Below are 12,016 nucleotides of genomic sequence, written 5' to 3' on the forward strand. Positions count from 1 at the left end.
CCTCGGATCCTCTGTATCCCCGACTCCAAAACCCTAGAGGTCGACCTCGAGTCTCCCCCGGTGCTTTCTGCCAGAGGCTCCAGGTAGGACCATTCTCCCCGGCTGCAGTGTAGAGCACATTTTTAATATCTTGTCCTGCCCGGACTGGCCCAAGGGCTACTGCATGGACTATCTCCTGTTTAATTTGTTCAAAGGCTTGTCGTTGCTCAGGGCCCCATTGGAAATCATTCTTCTTCCGGGTCACTTGATAGAGAGGGCTTACGGTGAGACTGTAATTTGGAATATGCATTCTCCAAAAACCCACAACGCCCAAGAAAGCCTGTGCTTCCTTTTTGCTGGTTGGTGGGGACATGGCTGTTATTTTGTTGATCACATCCGTTGGGATCTGACGACGTCCATCTTGCCATTTTATTCCTAAAAACTGGATCTCCGGTGCAGGTCCCTTGACCTTACTTTGTTTTATGGCAAAGCCGGCCTCCAGAAGGATTTGGACTATTTGCCTCCCTTTCTCAAAAACTTCTTCTGCTGTATTGCCCCACACGATGATGTCATCAATGCCTTGCAGATGTTCCGGAGCCCCACCCTGTTCCAGCGCAGTCCGGATCGGTCCATGGCAAATGGTGGGGCTGTGTTTCCACCCCTGGGGCAGCCGATTCCAGGGGTACTGGACCCCCCTCCAGGTGAAAGCAAACTGTGGCCTGCACTCTGCCGCCAAGGGGATTGAGAAAAACGCATTAGCGATGTCAGTGGTGGCACACCGCTTGGCTGCCTTTGACTCCAGTTCCTATTGAAGTTCTAGCACGTCCGGCACGGCAGCGCTCAGTGGCGGCGTGACTTCGTTCAGGCCCCGATAGCCTACTGTCAGTCTCCACTCTCCATTAGACTTTCGCACTGGCCATGTGGCACTGTTAAAAGGTGAGCGAGTCTTGCTGATCGCTCCTTGGCTCTCCAGTTGACGAATGAGCTTATGGATGGGAACCAGGGAGTCTCTATTGGTGCGATATTGCCGCCGGTGCGCTGTTGTGGTAGCGATTGGCACCTGTTGTTCTTTGACCCTCAGCAACCCCACAACAGAAGGGTCCTTCGAGAGACCGGGCAGGGTAGACAGCTGTTTCATTTCCTCCCTCTCCAAGGCAGCTATGCCAAAAGCCCACCGGTACCCTTTTGGGTCCTTGAAATACCCTCTCCTGAGGGAGTCTATGCCAAGGATGCACGGGGCCTCTGGGCCAGTCACAGTGGGGTGCTTCTGCCACTCCTTCCCGCTTAAGCTTACTTCAGCCTCCAATACAGTCAGCTGTTGGGATCCCCCTGTCGCTCCAGAAATACAGATGGGTTCTGCCCCTTCATAGCTTGATGGCATTCGGGTACATTGTGCACCGGTGTCTACTGAAGCCTCATACTCCTGTGGGGCTGATGTGCCAGGCCATCGAATCCACACAGTCCAGTACACCCGGTTGTCCCTTTCCTCCACCTGGCTGGAGGCAGGGCCCCTCTAGTCCTGGTCACAGCATTCGTTACTCACTTCTTGGAAATGCGAATCAAAAATCCCTTTATTGAGATCGGAAGCCAAATCAGCCCTTCTACCCTGCGTAGGGAACTGCTCCCTGGAAACTGGAGCAGCAATTTTCCTGGAAGAACCACCTTTTGTGATTGTTTTTCCTTGCAACTCACGTACTCGTGCCTCTAGGGTTGAGGTAGATTTTCCATCCCGCTTCCTCATGTCATCTCCGTGGTCACGCAGATAAAACCACAGGGTGGCCCGTGGTGTGTATTCACTATATCTTCTCTCTTGAAGAGAGGGGTGCTTACTCCTGATGGCTGAGATACTGGTCCGTACAGGGGAGGAGTAGGACACGTCAGCAGGCCCGTAGGGAGGAAGAGAGACTTTCTTCATATTGTCGGAGTTGGCCAGCCAATTCTTCTACTGTTGGTCCCTCTTCATCTTTCCAGGTCATTACTGCCAAGGAGTTTGCATACGATGATGGTGCGCTCCGTAAAAACTTCCGCCACGTGGGTTGTGTGCACTGGACTTCATCTGGATCTTTGGATAACTGCTCACTGGTTAAGTCATTATGCATCACCTCCAGCACGGCTAATTCCCTCAGGTACTGGATACCTCTCTCCGTGGTGGTCCACTTGCCTGGCTGACATCAAAAATCTTCCTTGAAGGGATACCTTTCCTTCACAGCTGCCAGAAGTCGCCTCCAGAGGCTGAGGACTTTTGCCCCTTTTCCAATCGCTTTGTCAATGCCCCCTTCCCTAGAAAGGGATCCCAGCTGCTTGGCTGCCCTACCCTCTAATTCCAGGCTACTGGCCCCATTATCCCAGCCTCGGAGCAGCCAAGTGATGACGTGCTCGCCTGGATGACGACTAAAATCTTTTCGCGTATCTCGCAGCTCACTCAGGGACAGAGATCGGGTTGTTACCATCTCATTTGTGGGTTCTGCCTCTTCCTCCTCCTGTTCTTGTGATGGCCCTGGTTCATCATCAGCCCTTACTAAAGGAGTTGATTTTCTCGTGTATTTTTTCTTCTGTATAGGGGCGACTGATACTGGCACAGATTGGTTCTCTGGTGTAGCCACAGCGCCTGTTACCGGGGCTGGCATAGCCACAGAGCCTGCCACGGGGTCTGACATAGCCACAGCGCCTGTTACCGGGACCGGTATAACTGCAGTGCCTGTTGCCGGGGCTGGCATAGCCACAGAGCCTGCCACGGGGGCTGGCATAGCCGCAGCGCCGGTCACCGGGACTGGCATAGCCACGGTGCCTGTCGCTGGGGCTGGCAGAACCGCAGCGCCCGTCACAGGGGCTGGCGTATCGGCAGTGCTCGTCGCTGGGGCTGGCGTAGCCGCAGTGTCTGTCGCTGGGGCTGGCGTAGCCGCAGCACCAGTCATTTCGTTGTCAGATCCAGAGACCTTCTCTTCCCCTTGAGGGTTCTGAATGGTGTTTAATACGGCTCGGTAGGCATGGGCCGGGCCCCAGCACATTGCAGTGATTTGTGTCTCCCTAGAACTGTCAGGATGACAGCATACTTTCTCCAAATGTTCTACTAATTTTTCAGGATTCTGCACTTGTTCAGGGGTGAAATTCCAAAACGCTGGCGGGGCCCACCGTCCTAGGCATTTGCCCGTACTCTCCCACACACCCTGCCACTCATAACTATGCAGCCTTGGGGCAGATCTCTGGATGATATTCTTAAAATGCTTATTAACCTTAGACAAAACCGAAACAATGTTCCCAAGCACTATCAATAGATATATCTGAACTACCCAAGGATGTTCAAGATACAAAACAGTTGTTGTAATGAAGGAGGAACCATCATCGAAGAAGGCAGCGAAGGTGCCGTTCTGTAGTTCCTCCATAAAAAACCTCTCAGAGGAAGAGGTATAATTGCTAATTGCCTCCATGAGGTGGTACCCGCAGTACAGGAACGGCTTCAGTACAGAACCCAAATACCAGATAGCGCTCAAGGTCAGTGTTCCAATAACAAATCTTCCAGGCAAAACACCACTAATTACGGCAGAGCACAGCAAACTGCAACACCCAGCACCAAACTTTAACACGTACTGCAAAAACAAGAGCATGGTGCAGATCAGGTAGACTAATGCCAAGAGCAGATGAATCAATACTATGACCAGCAACTGTTAACAGATACAGTAAAATGAAATAGAATAGTAGTAGTAGTAGTAATAATAATAATATAATACAGTAATAACATACAAAGCAAGTGATACACGACACAATTGCTCACCACCCACCGACGACGCCCAGCCCGTTCCCGAGCAGCGATCGCCTTCCCCCCCGGCCAGCTCGCCTCAGTTTCTATACTGAGCATGACGCCATACGGTATGGCATAGCCCTCGGGCCAGTCGGGGCCAGCTGTCCTGGCTGTGCCCCCTCCCAGCCCCTTGTGCACCGGGCAGAGCATGGGAAGCTGAAAAGTCCTTGATTTAGTATAAGCCCTGCTTAGCACCAACTAAAACATCAGTGTGTTATCAACATCATTCTCATCCTAAATCCAAAACACGGCACTATACCAGCTACTAGGAAGAAAATTAACTCTATCCCAGCTGAAACCAGGACGCCCTTCGCTCCGAAGGATGCCGACGGCCTTGCTGGGAAGCCAGCGCTGGGGATGCCCGTGGAGCTGCCGGAGCTGCCGGGCTCCAGCCGCGGCCGGAGGCCTCGGGAGGGCCCCACCAGGCCCCCATCACCCGGCGGCCCCACCTGGAGCCCCACCACCCACACGCCCTTCCCCATTGGCCCCGCTCGGTATTTAAGCTCCGGCCCAGGGGCTGGGTTCTCACTTTGCTGGGGGCTGTGTTGTGAATCCTTGGGTTTTCTTGTGAGCCTTGGTGTTTTATTGCTGTTGTTTTTTCCCCCTGCTGTTGCTTGGGGAGCGTTATTGGGCTGCCTTGGACCCCTGCTCAGGTACTGGGGGGCTGTGTGTGCGTGTGGGGGGGCCCTGGGTTCCTGCTGTCATTAGGTTTAAGTGTGTTTGTCCCCAGTTGTATTGTAATCTGCCTGCATGAGCTGGGTTACTGGCAGTGTGTGCCTTCGTGTGGCTTTTTCTTTCTTCTCCTGGCTGACAAAACACGGCTGGAGCATGTTCTTTCTACAGCATACCCTGTGAGGCAGGTTGGATTCAGGTGGGAGCGTCTGGCTGTTTCATTTTCAAGTTTTGTCTTTTGCTAAATGAAGGGCCATTTACATCCCAGGCATGACCTCTGCTGTCTGGAGAAAAAAGTTCATTTGAATTAACTCTTTAACTTGACTTTCCAAAACAGCGGTCCCGCTTTTACCGTTGCAGAGAAACTGGGGGATAGGAAGGGGACAGACTTGTTCTGTTAAAGGCTGTCGGAGAGGTTTCAGGTTCTTGCCTACCTACCTGTAAATGTGCAAATGCTTTAATTGATCTGTAAAAACACAGGCCCGCGATGAACGTTGCCGTGCTGCTGGCTTGTACGAAGGCAGCAGACCCCAGGCGTGCCCTGGTTGTGCAGCCAGGGCAAATGCTCAGTCTGGCTCCAGCGTTACGGCGGAGCTCCCGCTCTCCTCATCTCTGGCAGGGTTTCTGTTACCTGTTGAAGGCCGGCTCAGCCAAAAGGGCTGTTCTGGCACCCTGCACCCAGGGAGTGGGGCTGTGGGAGCCCCCTGAGAGCAGGGATGCTTTTTCCAGTGGAGGACAGAGCCCTGGAGCTTCTTCCCTTGCTCTGGATGTGGAGATGTAAGTCCAGGCTGTTTTTCTTTTTTTTTTTTTTTTTTTTTTTTTCTCCCCAGGTTCCTGCTGCTGATTTAAAAGCCGCCCTTGCCCTCTCTCCAGAGGGGCTGAGCTCAGCGCCGTAGCTCCCACGCAGGACAAGAGCCCGAGAGCTGCAAGGCTCAGAAGGGGCAAGGGGGAGGCTCTGCAGTGAAACACAGGTGAGAGACCCAGCCCTGAGGTGCAGAGCAGCATCCCCTCCCGCCCGGGACGCGGCAGCTGCAGGGGACAGCCCTCCGGCCCCAGGGCTCGGCAGCGTGGCCGGGGGCTCTGCTCCCCGCCGGTGCTTTGGTAGCCGCAGGCTGTGGGGGGGGAGGTGGGTGCTGAGCCCGCCGCTCCGAGGCGGGGTGCCCCCAGTTACTTGGGTGTGTTTCTATCCGCAGTTGCTTCTCTCGCACAACCGAGAGGTCCCTGGGCCAGTAAAGCGCCGTTGAGCTGAGGGGGCAGCTGGCTTCCAGCCCATGCCCCAGACTGGCAAGGAGGCCTCGCTGGATGGCCAGGGGAGCAGCCTGGCCTTGGCTCCAGGCAAGACAACGAGCGGGATGGCCGAAGCAATACCCAGCTAATGTCTCCCTCCAGAAAGTGGGCGCTGCTGATGCTGTTTGTCGCAGCGGGGAGCTCATAGCAACGAAATCTCAGCCTGAGCTGCTGAGGCCCTTGAATGAGAGCAGCGTTCTGCTCGTGCCCCGGCTCCTCCGCGCTCTCCAATATCCCCTGCATCCCTGCGGCAGGCAGCGTAGGGCTTGTGGGGTGTCCGGTAGCTCTGCCTCGCTGCGCGTGGAGCGCTGCTCCCAGCTGGGACGGAGGGCGTGCGGAAAGGTGTGACCGCGATGGGACTCGGCCACCGCGATGGGACTTGGCCACCACGCTCCCCTCTTTGGCTCCAGGGGAGAGAGTAAATGTTCTCCCGTGCTGCCTCTCGGTGCACCTCGGGGTCCCGGTCCCGAGAAGCCCCTGACAAAGGAGAGGTCAGCCCAGCATCACCTGGGGACCTCTCAGCCTGTGTTGGCTGTGTCTGTTCACAGCCTGAAATAAAAGGAAGCGGTTGATGCTTTCAATAAAGAGACTTGTCCTGTGTCCTGCCCTCTGTGTTGTCTTGATTAATCCTCATTGCATTTTTCAGCCTTTGGGGGGAGTGGGGGGGAACCCCAGAGGAAGGCTGCCGCAGATATTGACTCGCTGGTGATGGCACTGGCGTTGCCCAAGGGCCCCTCAGGCTCCGATTCCTGGCCCGAATGAGCAAAAACTCCTCCCTGTGTCTCCCAGGTCCCTGTCCAAGTGCTGCAGACCCAGGCCCTGACATCAGCTGGCTGCTGCGCGTGTCCGCCTCCGGGGCCGGGCACCGAGCCATTTGCACCAAGGGCTCTGGTCCCCACAGGAGGCTGAAGCGGTGTCCCCAAAGCCAGCCTGCAGAGCCACGTGCCAGCCCCTCTGTTTCCAGCCGTGGGCACGCAAAAATCACGCCTGAGGGCCCACGGTTTTCAGGCCAGGTGAACGGAGCTGCTGGACCCGCAGATCTCTCCCCAAGGGCAGGGGCAGCTTTGGGCGGCGTTTCCCCGCGGGTCCCCTCGGGGCCAGGCCAGCCTGCCGTGCTGGGCTGCTTGGGGCCTCCCCGCTGTGAGCAAATGGCTGACCGAGGCTTTGAATGTTATTGTGCCTTTAAGAAGAGTTATTGTGTAGGGTGATTTAGAAAAGATAAATTACATGAAGTGTATAGCTACAGGTGTTTTATATTGATTAAGTCCACGCTACACTGCTCATGTTGTCCCTGTGTAGCCCTATCCCATGGCTGGATTAATCACCAGCCGAGTTAATCCGTAGATAAAGACAGATGTAGTAAGAAAAGATGAGTAACTGAACGGCTGACTAAGGCATTTTAACTGATGTAGACCTTAGCTGAGAATAAGGGCAAGGTAAGCATTCATAATACAAGTGAAGAGGTCAGATTCTTCGAATTTAAAGACGGTTTTAAATAGAGCGTTGTGAAGCTAGGCGTAGAAGGGAAATAAATGACTTTTACGATCTTGCGTCGGAGCGGTGGTTGGAGCGGCCTACGTGGTCAATGAACAAGAACTGCAACGGACGGCAAAGAACGGGTTTGCCGGTGGGAAATCGAGCCCTGCCTGCTGGCCAGAGGCATGAAGGACTGCGAACGCAGTGGAAACCTCAGGTGGACTTGGATGATCGTGTAATTGTTAGAGAAACATATATAAGGTGGCAAGCGTTACACTGAGTTACACTGCCCGAAGTCCTTTAGGGCAGAATTAAAAAAAAAAATGGCTGGATTTAAAAAAAATAAAATAAAAAAAGGATTTCTTTGCATGCTGGGACTGGTTACTGCTCCCCGGTTCTTAAAAACACCTGCGTGGAGGATGGTTAAGCCTTTAAGCAACGGGTACCTTTGTTCCGCTCTGACAGAGCCCTTGAACCCGCAGGTCCCGAGGCTCTGGAGAGAGGGGCTGAACGTTCCCGACGCAGAGACCCGCGGCGACGGCAGGGAAATGGAAATGGCCGCAGCGGCGTGCAAGGTGCCCATCTCTGCACCCTCTGCTGCCGGCAGCCCCCGGGCCAGCCCGGGATCCGGAATAAAGCCCTGCCGCCAGTCCCGGGGGCCACGGGTAAAGGTGCTCTGCTGTCTTCAGGCTCCTCTGCTCATAACTTTTCGGTGAGCTGAGGTTCAGGGAGCGCGGCCTGTGGGGGGTCTGTAAGTCGGTGTCTTCAGGCAGCTGCCAGGGGACCGAAAAGAAAGCCAAGCCGCCAGTTATTCACCCAGAGTAAGCGGAATATAAACAAGGCTTTTCCCACATGCATCTGGTTTTGGCTTTGCTTTTTCCTTTCCTTTTCCACGGCCGCGCTTCTTATCGCTCCTGCCCAGCACCCCCGGGGCAGCTGGGTCTCTCCTCCTCGGCAGCAGCCGGTAACCCGGTGCTCTGGGCCCCGGGGGGAGGAGGAAAGCTGCCTTCTGCTCTCAGGGCCCCTTACGTGGTTTATTCTCGTCTTTGCTCGTCGCCATCGCCCCCGAGCAGGGCCACACCACGCTCTCCAAAGCCAGGTGAGCGCCGTGCTCCCGCCGCCCTCCTGGGAGCGTCCAGCGACGGGGTTTTGAGGCTGTTCTGGGGAGCCAGCCCGTGTTCCTCTCGTTCCTAGATTAGAAAGTAGGGGTGCTCGGTTTCTGCCAAAGAAAAAGCTGCTATCTTCTTTAATAGGCCTGATGCTCCAGGGCGAGACACGTTCCCCGAGCGAGCGGCGAGAAGGGGAAGCCCCGTTACTGGGTGCTGCGGGGATGCCCAGAGAAACCAGGCGTGGGAAGCAGCCTCAAGCTCTGCGTCCCCGGCCGCTCATCCGCAGCAGGAATCAGCCCGCTGGTAGGAAACAAGAACTGGAATTGGATGGGAGTCGGTAACTGAGGGAGGAATGGCTCTTCCCATCCGCGGGACGTGGAGACGTGGAACCGTACAGAGCGAATTTCTGAAGTTGTTCACCTGCTCCCGACCCGTGGCCGCAAACGCGTACGGTGGCAGATGTGCTGCATTCGATCCCTTAAGAAATAATCGCACGTACATCCTCTCCGGCGGTAAAAGTGGTTCAAGCATCCCGTCCTTTCCCGCCCAGAGCTCAGTCTGTGGAACTCCTTTGTTATGCTGATGCAGCCTCTTGGCCCACAGCCTGGCAAAACCAGAGCAGTGAAGTGACCCGAGTTAAAAAAACCACGGGCGACGAAAGAAAGTCGCGTTCAGGAGGGAGGGAGCAGTGCCCGGCAGGGATCAGCCGCTCGCCGGTGCTCCCCCAGCTGAAGGGACGGCTCTGGATAACCCGAGCCTGTTGTTTGAGCCGGGGCAGCCCGCGGAGCTGGCGATGGAGCCTTCGAACAACGAGACCCCCCGACAGACGGGGAGGGGGCACTGGGAAAGGTGCCGTGGGGCTCGGGGCATCGCCTCGAGACACGGCTTGGCTCCGTCCCTCCCCGCTGCGTCGCCTCGGCTGTTTTATGGAAAGCCCTGGGCCCGGAGCGGGGGGATGCTGCTGATGCCCAAAGCGTCTCCCACAGCCCCGGAGCAGCTCGGGGCAGTTCATCCCACAGCCCCGGCCCCGTTCCCACAACCCCGGGACTGGGTGAAATGGGACTGAAATGGGAAAATGGGACTGCGGGGCCGCCCGGCGCTGCCTGCCCATGGCACCAACCAGGCAGCGAGGGCCGTGCTCTGCCAGCCCCTCGCCCCGCGGGGCAGCCCCCCGCTCCTCCCCAAAAGCTGCCCCTCTGCCTTTCCAGCAAAGCCCCTTTCCCCAGGCAGGGAAGCTGCTGCCGAGGCCGAGCTCCGTCTGCAGCCGCCCCGTGCCTTCGGCCAAACGCCGGCCCTGCGCCGGGGTGGCGAGCGGAGCTGCCGGGCAGGGGGGACGCGGGCCCCGCGCAGCGCCTGCGTGCCACGCGGCGGGCACGCCTGTAACGTATAGCTGAGCTATACAGAGACCTGTCCATCTCCGTGCCCCAAAGCAGCCGGGGTTCGCCCTGCGCGACGCCCCCGGCCAGGGCGATGGGGGGCCCCGACCCGGGCTGCCCGGCCTCGGCCTGGGGCTGGGGGCCAGGTTCTGCCGTGCCCTTTTCTTTTGCTGTTTTTCAGCAGCTCCGTCTCTTTTTCTGCCGTTTTTCGTTGGGCACGGTTTGTTCGGGGGGGTTGGTTTGGTTTGGGTTGGTTTGGTTTGGGGTTTTTTCCCCCAGGCGGGGCTTTGCGGGGTCAGTTTTGCTGCTGCAGCGGCTTTGCCCCCCGGGGCCATGGGCTGGGGCTGCTGCTCGGCTCCCTTCTTCTGCACCTCTGCTTTTTATTGTGGTGCTCTTTGTTTTATGCTTTTTCTTTTTTCTTTTTTCCTTTTTGCTGTTTTTTTTTCTTCTTTATATTCTTTCTTTTTTCCTTTTTTCTTTTTTTACCTGTTTTTTCTGTTTTTTCCTTTCCCCCCGTTTTTTTTTCTCTTTTTCTCTTTTTTCCCTTTTTAATCTGCTCTTTTCTGTGTTTTTTCTTTTCTTTCTTTGGTTTTCCTGTCTTTTTTATCATTTTCCCTTTTTTCCCTTTTTTTCCTTTTAAAATTTTTTTTTCCTTTTTTTCCCCTTGAAATTTTCCTCTTTTTTTCTCTTTTTCCCCTTTCCTGCCCTCGGTTGCCCCCCGCCACAGCTGGGGCAGCCCCACAGCTGGGGGCACTCCCGGCCGATGGCAAGGACCCGCACCTGGGGGCAGGGGAGGGGATGCGATGGCGGGTGGGGGCGCGGGGGCTTTTGGGCCGCCTGGGTGCAGGCCTGGGTGCTGCGGGGAGGCTGTGGCCGCCCTGGCCCAGCCGCTGGCCCGCGGCCCTGGCGAGGGGCTGTGGGGAGCCTGGCCGTGTGGAGGCCAGCCCTGCTCCACGTGCGGGTGCCCGACGGGGGTCCCTGCGCCCCGACGGCCCCGTGAGCGTCCCCGGGGCCAGCTGGGCTTGTGCTTCGCTGCGGGGGCTCGCCCCGGGGCACCCCGGAGCCCCTGGGCTGGGCGCTGGGGCCGCGGGAGCAGCCTCGGGGCGAGCCCAGCGTCAACCGAAGGGACGCGAGAGCAGCCATTCCCGCGGCGGGGAGCGGGCCTGGGCAGAGCGCTGGCGGCTGGGGACGGGGCACCCTGCCCCGCAGCAGCGCCCGGCAGCCCCAGCCCCGGGGACACTCGGGGGGCACACGGCGCCCGGGGCTGCGGGAGCGGGGACGCCGGGGACCGGCCGGGCTGCCGCCGGTGATGCTGCGCTGGCAGGGTCAGCCTGGGCGTCCCCGGCCCGAAGGGGGGGACAGCTTTGATTTTTGGGCTCTCCCCGTGGGGGGGGGCTCTGCTGAGCCTGCTCGCGGCTCAGCCTGGGGGCTGGGGGGTCCCTGCTGCTCCCGGCCCCCCGGCACGGCTGCCGGCCCCCGGCAGAGAGACCGCGCCGTCGCTCCCCGGCCCCCTCGCCCAGCGTGGGGAGGAGGCGGCGCGAGCTCGGGGGGGCCCCGTGCCCCCGCTGCCGAGCACGGGGGGTCGTTCCCCTCCCGTAGCCCCAGTCCCGTCTCGTCTGGGGCTGCTGGGCCTTGGGCGCCTGCTTTCCTCTCTGAGCAGCTGGAAAAAATGACCCTGGCTTGGTAAGGAGCGCGTGGGAATGACAGAAGTCAAATCTAGGCAAGGAGCCGGAGCGGAGTCAGTAGTGCACAAAGGTCACTGAGGTTGAGAGAGATCTGTATGTGTGTGCGTGTATAGCTATAGGATACTTGGATGGGGAAGCAAGCTGGGAAGTGGGCTTAAACCTGCTCAGGGGAGATGGAGCACATCGGGGTCCCTCTCCTGAGGGAAGAGGCAGGCGTTGTCAGGCTTCAAGTGCAAAACTGGGTACCTTCCTCAGCTTTATAAATCTGTAGGGACCCCCAGCCAAGCCAGCCGCCCCTCTGGGCTCCTCCGGCTGCTGACGGGGCCGGGGGCGAATGGGGCCGGGGGCTGCGGAGGCCGGGAGGGGGCCGGGGCGGGAGCATCGGCCTGTGCCTCCCAACCCCCCGGACTCGGCATCTCCCCCCCGGCCCCCAGCTCCGCGCGCTTTGCCTTCAGAGCAGGGCACAGGAGAGAGAAGTGGGAATGAGCCTGGGGACGGGGAGGCGAGGGGCCGACGCGGCCTCCCCTCCCCTGGGTTGGCCTCTCGGGGTGGCGGGGAGGGCGGGCGTGGGCGCGAGGCTGATGCGGACGCTGAGAGGGCCGGGTTTGGGAGGGTCAAGAGGGGAAAATGCTT

The sequence above is a fragment of the Platalea leucorodia genome (assembly GCF_965183815.1).
Source record: "Platalea leucorodia genome assembly, chromosome: 6".
NCBI lineage: Eukaryota > Metazoa > Chordata > Aves > Pelecaniformes > Threskiornithidae > Platalea > Platalea leucorodia.